A 20,675-nucleotide genomic window follows, 5' to 3' on the forward strand; every position below is an offset into this window, starting at 1 on the left:
TCCCTTCCTATAATTTCTTGTAATTTTCTTGAGGGAAAAAACTATTATATTTATTTGTATTCTACCACCTAGGAAATGGCTTTACAAGCAGTAGATATACTTAATATGCTTACTATACATTTGCTGAACAAGTGGTAAGAGAGGGGCAGCTAGGTGGCTCAGTGGATAGAGCACCAGCCCTGAATTCAGGAGGACCTGAGTTCAAATCCGGCCATCCGGCCTCAGACCAAACACTTGACACTTACTAAGTGTGTGACCCTGGGCAAGTCACTTAACCCCAAATGCTTAAAAAAAAAGTAGTAAGAGAATAATTGTACTCTGATACAAAACTCAATAGGATGTCAATGACCGATATGAGAGATATGAATATTGTATAACTAATAATTATTATAATTGACATATTGCATGCTTTAATGTTTGCAAAGATCCTTACACACATAATTCCTTTCGATATTCCTATGAACTCCCTAAAGACATTATCTCCATTTTACAAATGAAGAAACTGAGACTCAGAGAAATTAAATGGACCACAACTACAAATAGCAAAAGTAGGACTGAAATAAAATTTCTTCTGACTTCAAGTCCTGAACTCTTTCCACCATATACTTCACTTCTCAAACCAAGTTATAAGTGCACCTCATTTTATGGACCAAAAAATGTGCCTCACTTTTGGGATAAAGACAGTCTAATAACAGCATTATGTCAATAGAAAGAATTACAGTTGACATAATAGGAAGACGTTTGAAGTTGGAGGACATACACTGAAATTCTGGGTCTACTATTATTATCTCTGATTTTGGATAAGTGTCTCAGCCCCTTGGCACTTGTTTTTTTCTCATCTGACAACCAAGGGGCCTGAAGTTTATGTGGACTAAGAAAATTTCTGAACTGAAATTATGAATTGATGGTATTTATTAAAATGAAACCTTTGGTAAAGGGTATTTTTCCATATTTGTATAACCATTTCATAATTTATCTGGTTTATAAAACCGAATTTTTGCTTTCCAGGTTTTCCTAAAGTGGTCCCCAACACACATTAACATGAATTTGCGGATTTAAACATCATTGTCCTGGTTCATTAACTAAGAAAGAAATCCACCTGCCATTCTGGTGAGGTGTATGCATTATTTAGAGACTGATTCAGTCCTTTTAGTAAAGCTCTTTGCGCCATTCACTGAAGCCTTGTGGACTTGACAGAGTCTCAATGCTCTGAGGCAGTGGAATCAAAGGGACAGTCATGGCCCATAACATCTTCATGGTGAAACTGTCCAGCCCAGGGAGATGTGCTGCTTCAGTGAGCTGTAGAAGCCAGTCTTTTAAATTACAGCTTGTGGTATTTGTAAAAGGATACAGCATTACTAGCACCATGGGGATGCTATGGCCTATAACTTGTAATAAAAATCTACCCTGGTTGCTGGAACACGCAGATCTGACTCCTAGTCCCTAAAGGAGGTTCCATCCTTTGCAAAGGCCAATAGCAAAGGAGGAAATGGACAGAGGGTAAAAGATATTTAGCCTGAAAAGATTCCAAAGAATTTGGGGAGAGAGCTAAGGAGAAGGAGTGAACAGTAATACAACTGATTCTATTTTTTTTTTTGATGTCTAAGATCTGGAGACTGGAAAGAAAAACAACAACACATTGATTGTTATAAGTTCCTTCTCATTCCTGACAATTGTATTAGGTATGCTATTCCTTTAGATCACAGAATTAGGACTAGAAGAGTTATTGGAGATCACCTACTATAGTCAATAGTATTTTTTATTAAAAGGAAATAGTAGGCACCTACTAGGTACCAGGCATTGTGCTAAGTGCTTTACAAATATCTCATTTTAACCTCATAGCAACCCTGGCAGCTAACATAACAGCATATTAACATATTGATGTAGATGCTATTATTATCTCCATTGCATAGTTGAGGAAATTGAGGTAATCATAGGTTGTGTCTTACCTGGGGTCACCTAGTAAGTACTGAGGTCCACTTTGACTCAGGTCTTCCTGCCTCCAGGCCCAGCACTTTACCTACTCTTCCAATGGATAACTCCATGCTGAACCAGCATCACACTAGTTAGTGGTACTCACAATGATAATAAGATACTTCTGTTTTGTTTCACCATACTTCATATCTTGCCTAGATGTGAACTGATGATTATTTTAGAGGACAATGTGCATAATTAGTTGGTGCGGTGGATAGAGTCTTAGGACAGGAGTCGAGACTACCTGAGTTCAAATCTGGTCTCAAATACTTACTAGTTGTGTAACCCTGGGCAAGTCATTTAACCTCTGTTTACCTTAGTTTCCTGATTTGTAAAATTTGTAAAATTTGTAAAAATTTGTAAAAAAAAAATTTGTAAAAAAAAATTTGTAAAATTTGTAAAAATTATTTGTAAAATAATATCACACTCACCACCTAGGGTTATTTTGAATATCCGGTGAAATAATAATTGTAAAAAGCTTACCATAGTGACTGATACATAGTAAGTACTATATAAACAAAAAGTTGGTGATACAGATGAGATTTGAAGGAAACTGGATATTCTAAAACATGGAAGTAAAGAAGGAGCTCATTCCGGGATGGAGGGATAGTCTACATAAAGATACAGGAGGGGAGTAAGGATGGCAAGTATAGAAGCACTGAAAAAACCAGGGTAAATGGAATGGAGAGTGTGTGAAAGTGAATAGCATATATAAAACTTTCATTAAAAACTGAGATCAGAGCTCTCAGGGCACTTCCCACAGCACAGCCAGGTAATTTGTCCTACTTTCCTTTTTCTCTTTCTGTCATATGGAAGAGTATATAACAGGATACTGAAAATCGGTGCCCTCTGGTGGGAAGGCAATTCTCCAGACTTCCTCTCCTGGGAAGTTGATGGGCCAGTTATAACCGATGGGTTATAACCGATAACCAAGCTTCTTCCATTGCTCAGGAATAGGAAGAAGAGGACAAACTAAAATAGAAGAAATCATGGAGTTAGGAGCCTCACAAGCCATATGAGATAAAGCAGGATGGGAATCTAAGAGAAGTCACCATGACTGTAAGCAAACCTTCCAGGAAGGGAAAGCTGAGACAATATGGTGAGAGCTACAAGTGAGAAATGCAGGAACCACATGGAACACAGAGGTAGAATGGCTAGAGTCATGATGCTAAGAATAGAACCAATGTTTCCTCTTTCTCTTTTCCTTTACCTCTGAAACCCCTGTCCCAAATCTGATTAGTATGGTAGAGATGAATGTCATACCCTGTGTGAGGGGTAGGAAAGGCTGGGCAGATCCAGTGAAAGGAGAGAGCTTCAGCTGTCAGGCAGTCTCCCCTTTGGGAACTCTTTGAGTTAGAATTTCCCTTCAGGACTCTCCAACGACAGTCTTCTTGGAGTGTTGCATCGAGTTGGCCTCTACCTTAGAGAGAAAATGGAAGAGGACAACCCTCCTTTAGGGTGCTGAAGGGAAAAAAAAAACTATGAGAGGAGTGGCCAGACTCTATCATGTTCCTATTTCCAGCTTGCTCCTCAGGAGAAATCATCCAGGACTCTCTCTCTTGGTTGAGCTGAGTTACCTTGTTCCCAATGGGAGAGCTCCTTCACTCTGCATTGTCTGATATATGTTCTCCTACGTATTGCTTCTCTGATTTTCTGTTTTGCTATGACTTGGATAAACAGGTTTCTTTGCTATCCACTATGTGGTGAAGAATGATGGACTATGAACTATGTGGTGGAACTGATATTAATTGGGGAAGAAGCAAAGCCTTACATATGGAGCTTGGAGTCTACCTTCCCCCCCAAAAATCAAAAGTTAGAGGGAACCAGATCATGTTAGAGTCTATAAAAATCTACATAACTATAGATTAATGTTGTTGTTTTTCATTCCTTTGTTTTCAAAGAGGACCAATGACATAATGACATAATGAGGTAATGTTCTCACTGTCATGGGAACTGGATTTTTAAGTGAGGCAGAGATGCACAAAGTCATCAGCCTCATGCTCTCTCCCAGAGTCATCCAAGTTCTGGGAAAGGATAAAAGTCAGGATGACTGACAATGGCCTGTAACACAGTGGATGACTTTGGCATCTCAGACATCTGACCAAACTCAAAGCGCCCTATAGCACTGGCTTCAACCGCCTTCATGCTGTTGGGACAAATTGTTCTCATCCATCCATTCCACTGCAGGAAGTCTTGACATGCTTAGGGGAGACGTTCCCCTAACTCGGCAACAGGTTTGAGACTCATCAGTTACTCTGAACTTGGGTTAGCCCATCTGCCAAGATGGCTTTATCGGGGTATGGCCATTGTAAATGCTACAGATTCTTGGAGCCACAAGCAACAGTTGGGTGAAAGGTGCACACTCAAGGTGGACTGCAGCCCTGAAAAGGACTATTAGAGATTAATAATGGTTAAGGGAGCAGATAGAGATACTTCTAGCAGTCACGCCCTCTCTCTAAGAAGAACAGAATAGTGGTCCCCAGCCCCAACCTCCTGCTCCCTCTTCTTCCAAGAATGAACACTTCTTTTGTAGAATGATAAGGGGAGAAGACTCTGGAGATGTCTGTTTTGCCTCCCTTCGAGCCTCATGCATTGACAGGCCCCTTACCATACATAAGCTTCACTACACATAGGAGGCTCCTACTGCTATCACCACACCTTATCCCCACTCTCTTAATCTTTCACCTAAGAAAGATTACTTTGTTTTCCTAATCCCTCTTAAAAAGTTTATTTTGCTTTATGTTTCACTTTTGGTCTAAAATTAAATAACTTCTCTAAGATAAAGTGGTTAACCATTGCAATACTGTTCTGTATGTGTCTCTGCACTAACAGTAAATGAGAGAGAGAAAGAGACAGAGAGAGACAAAGACAGAAACAGCAAAAGATAAAGGCAATAGGTGGCAAAGCATGATGAGCTGCTGAAGGTTTAATAATATTAACAATAATAACATTTATATAGCACTTACTATGTGCCAGGCACTGTGCTAAGCACTTTATGATGACTATTTCTTGATTCTCACAACTCCCTTAGAGGGAGGGTATTATCCTCATTTTCAAGATAAGGAAACCAAAGCAAACAGAAGTTTAGTGACTTGCCTCAGTTCACACATTTAGTAAGTGTCTGAGGTCGAATTTGAACTCAAGTCTTCCCGACTCCAGGCCCTGCACTCTATCTAATGAACCACTTAGCTGCCTCTAGGTTTAGCAACCATCTCTCAGAAAACAAACAAACAAATTTAAAACTATGCATGACACACTACTAAATTTAACCTATATTATTACCATTTCTCCCTCACTTTCTAAAGTCTAGCCAATCAGTAAAGCAATCAAGCTCTGATTTGTAGCATTTTCTGATTTCCGATGTGTAAGTGGTCATAACGAATATTTAACAATCAGCTCTCATGAACTGGCTCAAGTGAGCTCTAGAATCACTCTTCATCTCCTCACCAGCACAACACTACCTGGTCACCATTACTGCTCCACATAAATAGAATCATTAAGAACTAGAATGAACTTTGTAAATCATCTACTCCAACCATTCCATTTTATACATAAGGAAACTGACTCCCAAAGAAATGATTTCTCAAACATCACACCTGTAATAGGTAGAAGAGACAGGATTAAAATCCAGGACCTCGAGAGTCCAACCCTAGAGATTTATTTAATTTACCATATTTTGAGGACATCAAGGCTACAGAGCTGGAAGAAATTTGTTCAATATTGTGCTACAAATACACAAGCGGTAAAAGTAGTACTCTTAAGCTCATGCATGGTACAGACTAAAATTCAGAATGATCCTTGTGGGGATTTTTTACCTGTAGAAATAAGGTGAAAGAGTATTTCTCATGAATGAATGTTATCACACAGATGCTAGAGTAATAAGAGGAGAGGGAGCACTTTAATAACTTCATTTCACATGGTACTAATTAAACTTTGCGTGTATGATTAATACCAATCATTTTTATTATAGAAAGATTTAGTCAAAAGAAGAAATGAAACACAAACATAGAAGAAAAATCACATGGTAAATGTCTCCAGCAGAATGACTTTTACCTTAATATTGTGTGGGGCTAATATTAGTAAACATCCTATCAATAGCAGCTTTTTTGCAGCAAAGAATTGGAGGCAGTGTCCATCAGACTGGATAAACAAATGATGGTATATAAATATGATGGAATACTGTTGTGCTGTAAGGATGATGAAATATATGGTTTCAGAAGACTAAGACTTATATGAACGGATACAGTGTTGTAAGCAAAACCAGAAGAACAATTTATGAGACCACAGCATTGTAAAAATAATTACCTTTGACAGACTTTTGAACTTTAATCAAAACAAAGGTCTTGTGTGTGTGTGTGTGTGTGTGTGTGTGTAACTCCCAAATTAACTACAGAATCAAGTACAATCTATTCACAACTCAAGCCCTTCCTACTTTTCCAGTCTTCTTATTCTTTTTTCCGTAGGCTCTATGATCCAGCTGTGCTGTGCCATGTGCTGTTCCTCAAATAAGACACTGTCTTCTGACACAATGCCTTTGTACTAGCTGTCCTCATGTGCATGAAATTCTATCCCTTCTCACCTCTGTCCCTTATTTTCCCTCACTTCTTTAAAAACTCAACTCAAATCCCACCTTCTGCAGGAGGCTTTTCCCAACGCTACTGCCTTCCTCTGTGGGATTGCCTCATATCTACTTTCTATAGAACTTATATTTATTTAGCTATTTTCAAGCTTTTTTCTGCTATATTAATATTTAAGCTCCTTAGGGAAGGTAAGTTTTCATATTTATATTTTTATATCTATATTATATTTCTATTTGTGCACACATTTTTGTATTTTAAAATCATGTTTTGTAGTTATACTTAATAGTTGTATATTATATTTTATTTTTATATTTGTATGTTTTATATTTATATTATAATATTTATATTTGTGTATATTATATTTATATTAATATATTGAAATGTTATATATTCTTTATTTGTAGGTGTCCCTAGAGCTTTGCACAGTGCTTGTTACATAGTAAGTGCTTAATAAATGCTTTGTGACTGACTTCACCTGTGCCTCCTGGAACCCCCAGCTCCATTCAAGGTTCAGCTCAAATGACACCTCCCTTAAAATTGCCTTTCCCTATTCCCCTTACCCTAGTTATTAGTGCTTTCTCCCAACCTATTTACTTTGCATGTAATTTGTATTGAACTATCTATGTACATACCATTTTCTCCCATTAGAATGTAAGCTCCTTGAGGAGAAGAATCATCACACTCTTTTCTTTGTAACTTCAGCAATTATGACAGTTCTTGACACATAATGAATTATATATATACACACATATACATATACATAGTAGGTATATGTACACATCTTGTTAATTGAATTCAAATGAAACTTGAGATGTTCCATCTTCTATGGCCTGTATGAGACATCTAGCCTGAGTCAGATTGGACCAACCTGGGATTCATTTTAACTTGGATTCTTGATTTCAGATAAAGGGTATAGCAGCACTTGAAGGCCATTCCATCACCAATAGACAACTGAATTGCCTTCCTCAGGGAGTCATTATCTAATTGCAGCCCCCGCTGGTGATGTACCACGTTGCAATAACCTTTTTTTATTTTTTATTCTTCATTCACAACTAAAAGCTTGTCTCTACTTCCTGAAGCCAACCCATGAGCTCTCCACAGAAAGCACAGTGTTTGATGATCTCCCCGCAGCGCTGCTTCTTGTTATCTTAGCAAAGGCTAGGGGCTCAGCAGGGAACCCCATTAGACAGGACTCTCTCAGTAAACTGAAGCAGCTGAGACAAAATGGAAGAAGACAAGTAGCCAGAGCATCTATCATCTGCTTCAGTGATGATTCCAGGACTGGTTCTCCCTACCACTCAATAACTCTGGGACCTCTGGTAATTGTGTCAAGGTTCACTTGTGCTCCCTACCTCATTGAACTCTTCTATGGATCAGATTTGATCTTTTCTGCAAAAATACCTTTCCTAAAATCTTATGAACAAATATAAAAATCATCACTCCTCTATTGCTCCTCATGCAAAAAGGGGTGGGGAACTATTAGGGAATAATGTCAAATACATTACTAGATGGATTTACTGTATTAGTTGTCTGTGTGTGCATGTCTGTATATAGAATACATATACATATATACAAATATATTACAGTTGTATTAATTGTATTGTTTTCATCATAAGGAGGATTCAGTCTGGAGGAGAACTGTTTTCCCCCAGAAATTACAGTACTATAACAGTAAAAATCAATAACATGTGCATATACACATGTATGTGTTTATGTGAATTTATTGTCACTGATGCTGGTACTGAACCATGAGTCAGCAAAATAATGCTGATGAGAGCTGAGTGAGAAGTCAAGAGGTCTGACTCAGCACACCAAGCTGTGTGAGCTTGGGGTATTCACTTAAACAATCACTTTACTCAGCTATATGGTGAGGAGGCTGGACTAGATGTGTTCAATGGTCCCTTCTAACTCTAACATTCTATGGATCTAGGATTTTCTCCCTGCAATATATCCTAAACTTGCACTTAGTTTTAATCTGAAAGACGTCATCAAATGTCATTTGAGTACAATTTTGGCAGTTGAACTCCATTACATCTCCCTCCAATTTGCCTTCATGATGTTGAGGTAACCTTGGATTCTTGAGGGTTATGTCAATGAAGGAAAATTTAGTAGGTCTTAACAAGCTAAAAAGGATTTGGGTATGACCCTATGGATGGATTCAATATCCATTATCTAAGAACTAGACTGGTAAATTCAAAGTGGCTCATTGCTAGGTTGCTATAATCTTTTGCTTTTTTTCAGTCCTATCAATGTTCAAAGAATGAACGAAGCACTGATTAGGAACTTATCATGTACCAAGAATTGGGCTAAGCACAGAGAATATAAATATTGAAGAAGACCATCCCTCTCCTCAAGGAGTTCATATTCTAATGGCAGAGACAACACATTTAGGTTTACAGTGACTAGGGAGTTATAATCTGGGAAATTACACAAATGGTGAATTGGATAGTGAGGCATTCAAGTCACATCCCTTTCACAGAGGCACTGAAAGACTGACTTATGGATAATTCCTAGGACAAGAGTTGGGAACAGGGAGCTACAGAGAGTCAAGATGGAAAATATCATGGGCAAAGATGAGTCTCCATGGTCCTATTGAGTGCAGAATTATGGGACTCAGCTCCCCTGGGCCTGGTTCAGTTTGGAGGCCAGAGGAGCAGAGAAGAAAAGATTCTAACTTAAATTCTAGAAGAGTTGGTACAGTGACCAATGGGAGGAATATTCACATTCAAAATGTCACAGATCTCTGAAGTATTCATGTATGGAAACAAATACTAGCTCCTGTTGATTCTGATGGATTATTTCTTTGAAGGAACTCTGCCTATTTGTCAAATTTCAGAATAAGTTCCATTTTTTTTTTCATGAAACTTTACCTGACTACTCTAGCCCATGTTGACAGTACTCTCAGAACCGTAAGCTCCTACAGCTATTTTTTCTACAATGTTCTATTCTATTCTACTAACAATTATATCCATTACCATACTGTAGTCGACATATTTATTATTGATTTATCATGCTAGATTCAAAATCTACTACCAAGCATTTACTAAACACTAACTATGGACTGGATACCAGTTAAGTACTTGGGGTATGATGATAACTCAGTATTAAAATGGTTTCTTCTCTCATTTATTTAGATTTCCTTCCATTGTTGCAGGTAGAAAACTATCTACCCCTGACTATCCTATGCAACTCCCATGAGTCTGCAACAAGAAATCCAACCAATATAAAGATAAAAATGAAATATTCCTTGCGTCGAGGAACCTACATTCTACTGGAGGACACAGCATATTTGTTTTGTTGTTGTTGTTCAGTGGCATCCAACTCTGTGATGCCTTTTAGGATTTTCTTGGCAAGGATTTTGGAGTGGTTTACCACTTCCTTGCCTAGTTTATTTTACAGATGAGGAAACTGAGGCACAGTTAAATGGCTTTCCCAGGGTCACACAGCTAATAAGTGTCTAAGCCTAAATTTGAACTTAGGTCTTCCTGATTCCAGGTCTGAAGCTCTATCCACTGGGCAACCTAGCTAAAGTCCCCATAGGATTTGAACCCAGGATTTCCTGTTTACTAGACAGGCACTTTAACCTACTAAGCCATGGAGCAAAGACTTTACAAAACAGAAATAACTACAGTACAGAGAAATTTATGTGGTGAAATGTCACTATCAACTTGATCAGAAAAGGTTTCACAGTGAAGTTGGTACATATGTTCTTAGATCAAAACTCCGTGGAGGCAAGGGTTTTCCTTTCTTCAGTCTTCTTCACCAAAGGCATCACAGGACTGGGCACATAGGCAGAGTTCTATAAATGCTTGGTATTTGCTCACTAATGATAGGCAGCAGGTAAAGAATTTAAATTAGCCCTTCAGTAATCTGTACTTTTCAACTCATTTTGCACTGTAACTGCGGCAGTTAAATTGAACACAGTTTGAATTATTTAGGTGATATTATGATTAATGCCTTTGATTATGAGTTTTTTATGAAAAATGAAACCCTTGTCAGAGGCATTTCCTTCTTGCAAAACAAAAATCCCTATTTCTTATACTCAGATGCACGTGGTCAGTTCATGCCCTCCTTTACCCTCTGCTGGCACCACTACTAAGTTTAGAAGCTTCACCAAGCCAGGTAAATTGATATGTCCCATTCTCATCTTGTCAAAATTCGGTTTTAATAATGTGCTTTGAGAATCGGATACCTTTAAAACGCAATGCCCATGGAACACTTCGGAGCAAAAGCGATAAGAAACCTTCAGATCTGGAAAGGTAATTTCCATGACAAACCTTTCTTCAAAGAGCACAGAAAAAATGTTTGCTGGTATCATGTGCGGGACTCCTCTTCAGGTCCATGCACAAAGCCAGATGATAGGCTTAGCAACTGTCATCGTGTCAGGGGAGATGAACAAAGCTGCATTTTGCAGCCATGATGGAAACCAATCCCAGCACTTGTGCTCTGTTAAAAAAAAAAAAAAAAAAAGACTTGTTAGTCCTTAAAGGGAGATAGGGAGATAGGGAGACAGGTGGCTGATACCTTGCCCTGCCGATGTTACTTTGATTCCAAATGGGGAACAATGATTGGTTAGGTTAATTGTCTGTCATAATCAAAAGTGAGCTTCTCATTCAGGGACAGTCAATTTGCTGTCATTTGTGGGCAAATAGCTCCTGATCTAGCTGATGTTCCTTCTGCTAACTGAGTGATGTTCCATTCTTATTCATGTCATCCAAATTTAAAGAGCCATCTCAAAATTCATTTACAGAAACCTGGGCTCCTCTTGCACTTATGTATTAGGCTTACAAAGATGGTGTGCCATGGGGGGACAGGCGTCAAATGCAATAGAGCTAAGTTTCATTCCTGATTCTTTTATCAACAAGCACATTGTCATCACTTATGTTGCTTCATTTCAAATGAGCTTCAATTTCCCCATTCATAAAATCAAAGTATTGGATGATCTTTCAAATTCCTTCTGACTTTCAATCATATGATCCCACCCCAATTTTGGACCAAATTAGAGTCCTATAGGTACTCAGAATACTCATTTATGACTGTACATTTTATGAGGCCTCACAGACAACTGGAATAGCTTATAGAGCCTAGTCATTGAATGCCTATGTTCTTTTTACAAAAGTATTTTGGGGGCATTTTTCCCCAAAAATGTACTACTAGTTTGTGTTAGCACAGTAGGGAAGACATATGAGCTGGGTTGCAGAGGCTACAAAGAGAGTGGCTATGGCCAATAGCTCCTTGGGATATACCAGTCGTTTGGTCAACTAGAACCACTGTTAGCCAACACACATAAATAAGCAGTCAGGGCATCACTGTTCAGCTGCTTGTGTTTAGAAACCAGTCCTTGTCAGGCTACATTCATTGTGTCATATAATACTAGAATATAGAGAAACAAGGAGACTAGTAAGATGTGATCATATTGAATATATGTGTACTGGCTATTAATGGCTATCTTTCTTTTGCAGTCTAAAATTATATTTTCTTACTTAATGACCTATAAATTCCAGGATGGCAGGGGCCATATATGCAAATCAATATTATGCTGTATCATTTGATTATTAATATTATCATTCCCTTTTCTATTTAAAAAAAAAAAACATCCCTTAGCTCAAAAGAGATCTCTCCCATGCTAACTGAGGAATGTGATCACCAGGTTCCCCCAAGTTATCCACCTGGGCAAAGACCCTTACTTTTGTGTACTTCATAAACATAAGACAGCCAGAGGTAGGCCTTCCTTTCAGGGATATGTCCCTTTGTCCTTGCTACTCCCCTTATCAAGATCTGGGGTGATCTGGGAAAGAGAGAGAGGGAGAGAGAGAGAGAGAAAATCTGGTTGAGATGGCTTCTGTTTTTCTGGCCAAGTTTGCTAGAGGCAAGCTGGGTTAGCTAAACCAGCTAACATTGCATTCCTTAAGTGCCACAAAGGGGCTGGTCAACCACATTTGAAAGCCATTTTCCCCAGCTGTAGACTGATCGGCCCATTTGAGGATTAGTCCTCTACCTCCCAGCAATAACACCATGGGGAAGAGCCACCAGTCTGAATAAACAGCGAAGGTCCAAATGATGTACTGCCAGGCCAATCAGAAGGAAGGCACATCGTGGTATAAAAGCACTGTCAGCCCTTGCTATGTGGGTCTTTGGCACGTTTACCAGGGCACATTCCCCTGCTACTGAAGGATATCTTGCCAGGAGAACTGCCTCAGTCTGCCTTTAAAAAAATTCTGGCTGCTTGTTATAAACTTCTTATCTCCATTCTGGCTTTAGCACAGTGCTCTGGACCCACCAGGCATCAAATATTCATGGTTTTATCCTATAAGAATGTTCCTCTTAGAAGGCAGGGGATTGTATGATACTCTGTGACACTCCAAGGTCGTGAAGACATTGTGCTACTGGGGAATGATCCATAGCGACTTCATACGATGGAGTCATAAAAGATGTAATCCCCAATTCCTACCTTCTGAGACTATCCTTTCTTCGTAACCTTGCAGGGCTTTTGTGAGAATACTTAGGTGATGGAAAGGTCAAAATGCAGAGGGCCCTGACAGTGTTTGCCTTTGTCTTCACAAAAGTCATCTCCTCTCGCTTACTTGCAGTTATTTTGTGGCATATTATAATCAATAGAGATAGACAATCGACCCATGACCCAACACTGTAAATATCCCAGGAAGCCATAATGTATTGTTCACTGCCAACACTGAGATCGATGGGGAAAGTATGAGCTATGCAAGGTGAGACTTCAAAGGCATATTCAGGAATAAATGAGTTTGCAAGAAGCTGTGTACTTTGACTGGGCATTATTAAAAATAAATAGTACACTAAGAGAAAAGATAAGACTATGTTTATTTGTTAGGAAATGTAGGATCACCAGCTTGACATGACAATACCTATTATAATATGTTCCCAATCAGGTGAGGGGGAAACAATTTGCCATTTTCCATTACTCACTCATTTTCCTACTGTCTTTGCTCCCTCACTTCTTTTTTTTCCCTTCTGTTCTCCCCTTCTTCTTTTGTCATTTAAGTCCATAACTAATCTGAAAATTTCCAAGCACTTCCTTGCAAATCACAAAGCTCTTGTTCATTGCTCATTTTTGATGAGCACAATGGCACTGTAATGCAGGTAGTCCAATAGTATTATATCCATTTCACAGATGAGGAAAAATGAGGCACAGAAAAAATGACTGGCTCAAGATCACTTTATATACATCAGAGGCAGTACTCAAAGCTTCTAAATCTAAATAAAGTGATTTTTCCATTACACTTTCTTCTCTCTTTCCATTCTATCCCATCTATCATTCTGATGTATTATCTATTCTTCATCCTCTCATAAAAGCTTTGGTTCATTTAAAATGAATGTTGAAGCCTAAAAAGCAGAATATAGAAAGCTTGATGACTTTAGATGTGCTTTCATATAGAATCCAATGTTTCCCTAGGCCAACTAAAGAGGAGGGAGGGAAGGAAGGAAGGAAGGAAGGAAGGAGGGGAAGGAGGGAGGAAGAAAGGGAGGGAGGGAGGGAAGAAGGAAGGAAGGAAAGAAGGAAGGGAGGGAAGAAGGAAGGGAAGATGGAAAGAAGGAAGGGAGGGAGGGAGGAAGGAAGGGAGGGAGGGAGGAAGGAAGGAAGGAAGGAAGGAAGGAAGGAAGGAAGGAAGGAAGGAAGGAAGGAAGGAAGGAAGGAAGGAAGGAAGGAAAATAAGGTAGAAAGAAAGGAAGGAAGGAAGGAAGGAAGGGAGGAAGGAAAGGAGGAAGGGAGGGAGGAAAGGAGGGAGGAAGGGAGGGAGGGAAAGAAGGAAGGAAGGAAGAAAAGAAAGAAGAGAGGGAGAGAGGATCTTTAGTGGGGATAACGCCATCCTAAGGCATGTACCAACCCCGCCATTAAAACGATAATGTTATTATGGGTATAGAGGAACTAAACTCTTTCCTCTAAGAAAATCCGAGGAATAAGAGAATACTTTCAGTTGAAGAAATCAAATAAGCAAGACTGGAAAGAAGTGGTAGCCTGCTCAGGATTCTGAAAAGTAAAACTAAAGATGGCATATATTCCATGAATGATCAACCTCTTCTCATCACATCAAATATTCAATTTATCTCCTAAAATGTGGCACCTGGGAATGAAGACACTACTTGAGGTGTGTTCCAACATAGGAAAGACACAGCAAAACTATCTTCTGCCTTTTACTGGGCAAAACATCTCTATTAATGTTCAGGTAGTTACAGAAATTCAAAATAATAAATGCCCCATGTTATAATTTCCATTTCATTAAATAGACCCATTCTTACAGCTGACGGATGAATCAGCTTTTTAATTAGCATCATTCATTTGGGTCTGCACCATCAAGAGCATCTATTCCCCCTGAAATCTTATTTTTCACAATTAATTTACCTTAAAATGGTATCTTCTTTGTAGATCATGAAAAAGCGAGTTTCTATCTAGCCAACATCAAAGTCTCACAAATTTAAAATTAATGAGATTTTATCTTTTTTTTTTTTTATAATGGATCTTCCAGTTTGTGCCTTCTCTGCTTGCTCTCATTCCCATAATGAATCATCAAAATCAGAATGCAAAGAAAGAACCAAGTTGCTCGGGTTTTCATTCTCTCTGCCACCTGGTGGATTCAGAAGCCACCTACATGATGTTGGACACCCCTGACTGGTCTTCAACTGTACTCTCATTTTTACAGTATTCTACTTTATGGGGGGAAATGATAAGCCACTCTTACTCATTAACAGTGTATCTTTTTTTTGTCATGACATCATTATTTCTGCAAATATCACTTTAAAGATCTAGTCATATATGTGTGTAAACAGATGATGGAAAGACAAATATTTGATGGAAAATTAGGTAGGTAGATAAACTGACACATACATACATACATGGTAGAAAATTACGTAGATACACTGATAGATACCTAGATGATAGAAAATTTGTTAGGTAGATACATACATAAATACATATATACACAGATATGATGTTCTCGTTTCTACATAAAGTTCTAGGTTGAGAAGGTTAGTGCTAAAGTGGGCCACATAGACCAAACACAGCCCCATTCATCACTTTATAGGGCAGAAGACTGAGGCAATGTGGTAGAGTAGAAAGAATGATGGTTTAGGGAAAGGAATTTGGATTTCAGTATCTTATCAATGTGCCTAGAACACACTCTCTTCTCACCTTCATATCTCAGAATCTCTGCCATGTTTCAAAGCCCAACTGGAGCAACATCTCCTAACGGGCTTTTTCTGATGTCCCTGCACTCCCCCCACTCCCACCCCAGGTGCTAGTACCTTTCCTTAGAAATTACATTTTATTTAATTTACATTTTGTATATACTTACATGTAGACATGTTGCCCCACCTCCTAAGATATAAGGGCCTTGACGACAGAACCTTTTTTTCATCTTGATCTTTGTGTTCCTAGTACTTGGTATGGAGTCTAGACTATAAGAGATCTATTAATAAATTATTAATTCATAATTAGGTAGCTAGTACAATGGATAGAACACTGGGCCTGGAGTCAAGAAGACCTGAGTTCAAATCTAGACTGAGACACTTACTACCTGTGGGATCCTGCGCAAGTCACTTAACCCCGTTTGCCTTAATTTCCTCATCTGCAAAATGCGTTGGAGGAGGAAATGGCAAACCACTCCATTACCTTTGCCAAGAAAACCTCAAATGAGATCACGAACAGTCGTTGTGACTGAACAACAATGAATAAATATTGATCAATTCATTGGTTGATTGTATGATCTTGTAGAACTCAGTGTATTCCTATGCAACATGGGGGAGTTCAGGGGTGGGGAACCTGGGGCCTCGTGGACAGGCCACATGTGGCCTTCTAGGTTCTTGGCTGAGACGTTCTCAGCAAGTCCAAGTTTTACAGAACAAATCCTTTTATTAAGGGTATTTGTTCTGTGAAGTTTGGATTCAATCAAAGGGCCACACTTGAGGACCTAGAGGGCCACATGAGGCTTTGAGGCCACTGGTTCCCCATCCTTGCTAGATGATTTCTAAGGTCCTTTCTGGTATTAAATCCTACAGCCAAGAAAAGTGATGTGACTTGCCCAAGATCATCCAACTCATTGGTCAGAGAAACTGGGCTTCCTGACTTCTAGACCAGCGCTCTTTTTGTCAAATATGCTCTACTTTATTTATCATTCAGCTTTATTTGGTTTATGTTACTTTAAATTTTCATGAATATAACAATCTTAGAGTCAGCCTTATGTCAAAAATGAAAATAATAATATAATGAGAAGCATAATGCCAGTAGATAGAGAGTTTGTCTTGGAGCTTAGAAAATCTGTGTTCAAGTCCTGACTCTGGCTGTAAGACCTTAAGCAAGTGACTTAAAATCTTACAGTATAGGAATCTAATGCTATAAATTGCAGAAAAGGTGCTGGCCTGCATTGAAAGAAGGAATTTCCTCCCCTGGGAATTCCCTAAACTAAATAAATCACAACTATCTAGTTCCTGTCTGTCATAATAAAAGCCCTCCTAGAAAAACACTATGCTTTTCAACACACAGTACATATTACTTTCCTGATGTGAATGTTACATATATTACAATTTTCATTCATTTGGTAAGGAAATAGCCAAGTATTGAACAGTATTATTTTATTTCTGTCAAAGAATTAGGAGAATTAACCCTGCTTCACAAAAAGAATAATCTATTTAGCTCACTTTTTGTCAACCAGGCTAGAAATTCACGAAGTTACTTGTCTTTAAGAAATAACATTTAAGGGCCCATTACACCATGTTAAACAGAATCCTGTCTTTTGTAACAATCTTTGCTGACATGTGATGCTCTCGGAGCACTTTGCAATGATGATTAAACCTCACCAAACTTATAGGATGGATAGACAGTAAGAGCTCAACATAATTGATGAATAGAATAATCTCACAGTGTATTGCAATCCAGCTCACATCCTGTCGATCCCAGCTTGCAATTAAACTGCCATATTTCCTCATTAAAAGAGATTTTCCTGTAAGTGATCCGAGCAAATTTACAGCAAATCAAATTAGGAAGGCAGAGAGTTTTTCAACTAATTTGTCTGAGCATAAAGAACAACCCAGGAGAAGAATATTTGAGGAAGACTTCTTAAGGTAGAGTTCTTTTGTTTATAGCCAAATGCAAATGAATTTGGATGACTGCCAAGGAGAAATATTGCATTCAAATTGAAGAAAGACTGAAAAAAAGAGAAGAAAATGTAATTAAAGTACAGGTAACTGATTTGCTCATTTCAGCTTTAATACATAGCAAAATCTGCAAGATGCATAGTCTCTCCCTTCTAAGATCCCTTCTGGTAACCACTGTTTTTCACCTGGTTTTTGCTGGTTCAGTTTCCTTATTGGTGAAACAAGGTAATGAAGGTGAAATCTGGGCTAGGTTAATTTCCAATGTTTCTTTTAGCTTTAAAATTCTTGGACTGCAGGTGCATAAGTGTTTAGTTTCCCCAAGGAGAGTGTAATATATTCAAGAGCAGAAAAATCATCATACCCTGTCTTTTGCCATATTAGGCATCATGTGCTCCCCTCACTTGCAACATTTACCAAAATCCTGGCCTACAACAGGGACTCAAGCAACACTTGTGAAAGCATGTTATTAAGTGCATTGGGTCTAACCTGTTCCCTATTCAAGGAGTTTTATAATGAATAATACTGACATTTGCATGTTGCTTTAAGGTTTCCAACATCCTTTACAGACTTCATAAGAAATCTCAAAAAAAACAAAACAAAACAAAAAAACAACCCTTTGGAGAAGGTACTAAAGGTATTGTTACTCCCATTTTACATAAGAGGCAATGAAGGACCACTGGGGCCATAGCTATGGATGTATAGCTAAGAAAATGCTACTGGTAGAATCTGAAACTAGACTTTTTCCTGATTCCAAGGCAAAACACTCAATTCACTGAATAAAGTTACTTCTTGAGAGAATTACAAGAAAAACTTCATGTTATTGGTTTATTAATACATAACAATAATAACATACATAAACCTATACGTATATCTCTATAAATGCATCCATCAAGATGGTGATATGCTCTCGGTGGTCTTGTTTGCAGCTGACATTTTACTAATTACATCATGCCCTGAATATTGCAGAGCCTCCAGAAACAGATCTATACTTACTTAAATAAGTTTAGCCTGACTGCCCTATAGGGGCAGTTAAGTGGCCCAGTGGGATAAAGGTCAGGAAGACAATGCAGCCTCTGCCACCTACTAACTTGGGGACTCTAAACAAGTCACTTGATATCTGCCTGCCTCAGTTTCTTCAACTATAAAAATGGGTATAATAGCACCTGATGAGGTCCAGAAGTTTAGGGGTGCTGAGACCCCAAAATCATGACACACAGGTCAACCCAAGCCTTCTTTCAGTCAAAGACAAGGTTTATTAGAACATCCTCCATATTGTCCAGACTCTTAAGGAATATGAACATCTGTGAGCTATTGGCTAGGTTCTTAAGGAATCTGAGCAGTGACTAGATTTTAAGAATCTGAGCATTTTAATGGAGACAAGATGGACCTTATATACAGAAAGACTGTGGGAGAGATAAAAGAGTGGCCAAGTAGCACACAAATACTGTGCAGTAATAGGAACCTGGACCACTTGGCCAAGGGAGAATGGAGCTTAGCTAGGGTTAAGGGTAGGAAGTGGCCAGGGGCCATAGGGAGGTAAAACAATGGAGGGCTAGGTTAGATTAAGGGTAACTGAGGATTGGGAGATTGGGTGTAGCCACAATGAAAGGCCAGTTTATGGGATTATAGCCTCAGGTGAATGCCAGAGATTTGGCCATATGGGAAAGTACCGGATTTTTCCTTTGTCCAGATTCCATTCACATCAGCACCCACTCCCAGGGTTGTTATAAGGATGAAAAGAGAAAATTTTTGTAAATATTTTGTGTAATGCCTGGTATATAGTAGGCACTTATTAAATGCTTCTTACCTTCTACCTATAAAGGAAAGATCAAGTGGATGAACAATGATTATTGTCAAAATTTCACCACGTATTTAGACAATTTATAGAACTTATCCATCAGAATGCTTATCTGGGACAGAGAGTACAAATGGATGAATTGGGCCTATGGCTATAGAGAGAGAAAGAGGAGAGGGGAGTCTGGCTTGCCTTCAGGAGATTCTGCAACTCATTTAATGACCCCATGAAGGAAGGGGGGAAAAAAAGCTTCTCTTTTTTTTAATTAATTTATTTTGAATTATCAACAATCACTTCCATAAGCTTTTGAGTTTTAAATTTTTCTCCCCTTCCCTCCCCACCTCCCTCCCCAAGACGGTACACAATTTGATATAGGCTCTACATATACATTCCTATTAAATATATTTTCACATTAGTGATGTTGTAAGTAAGAATTAGAACCAGTAGGAGGAATCACCAGAAAGAGGAAACAAAACATAACAGAAGAAAAAAATAGCAAATAGTATGCTTTGATCTACATTCAAACTCCATAATTCTTTCTTTGGATGTGGGTAGCATTTTCCATCATGAGGAAAAGGCCTCTTTTTTAACACCAACATTCTATCCATATTGTTATATACCAATAAGAAATCACATTAAACTAGATTCCAATGGTTAAAAAATAATTATAAGTCGAAGGGCAATGGAGCAGCCCATGGTAGGTGTGAGAAAGCTGCAATATACATCCAAAGAGAAGTTCTGGGGAAGAAGGGTAAAATAGGGCAATATGGAATAAGATTACTGGAAGCGAAATTGGGACAATGTTTTGAGAACCAGAGATGAGTAGATAGTGAGAATGCTCCACTTGTATCCTCTTATTATCAGGAGAATCAAGGAAGCCTTGGAGGACATTGGTATCTCCAACGCGACAAAAGTTAGGGGGGCAATGGAAAGAATCCCCCCTGATGTTCAAGCATAGATGGATTGCCATTTTAGTGGATGGAACACAGATTCATAGTTCATACAGAGTATATCAATTCTCTAACTCAAATGGATTTGTTATCTCATGCTCATGGCTTCCATCAAGACTCATCTGAAATATTACCTCCTTTAAGATGAATTTCCTGTTCCTGTCAGCTGTTAATGCCCAACCTCCCAATCACTATGAATATATCTATAGATAGATAGATAGATAGATAGATAGATAGATAGATAGATAGATA

Source organism: Vombatus ursinus, unplaced genomic scaffold, assembly GCF_900497805.2.
Source record: "Vombatus ursinus unplaced genomic scaffold, bare-nosed wombat genome assembly UNPS02009770.1, whole genome shotgun sequence".
NCBI lineage: Eukaryota > Metazoa > Chordata > Mammalia > Diprotodontia > Vombatidae > Vombatus > Vombatus ursinus.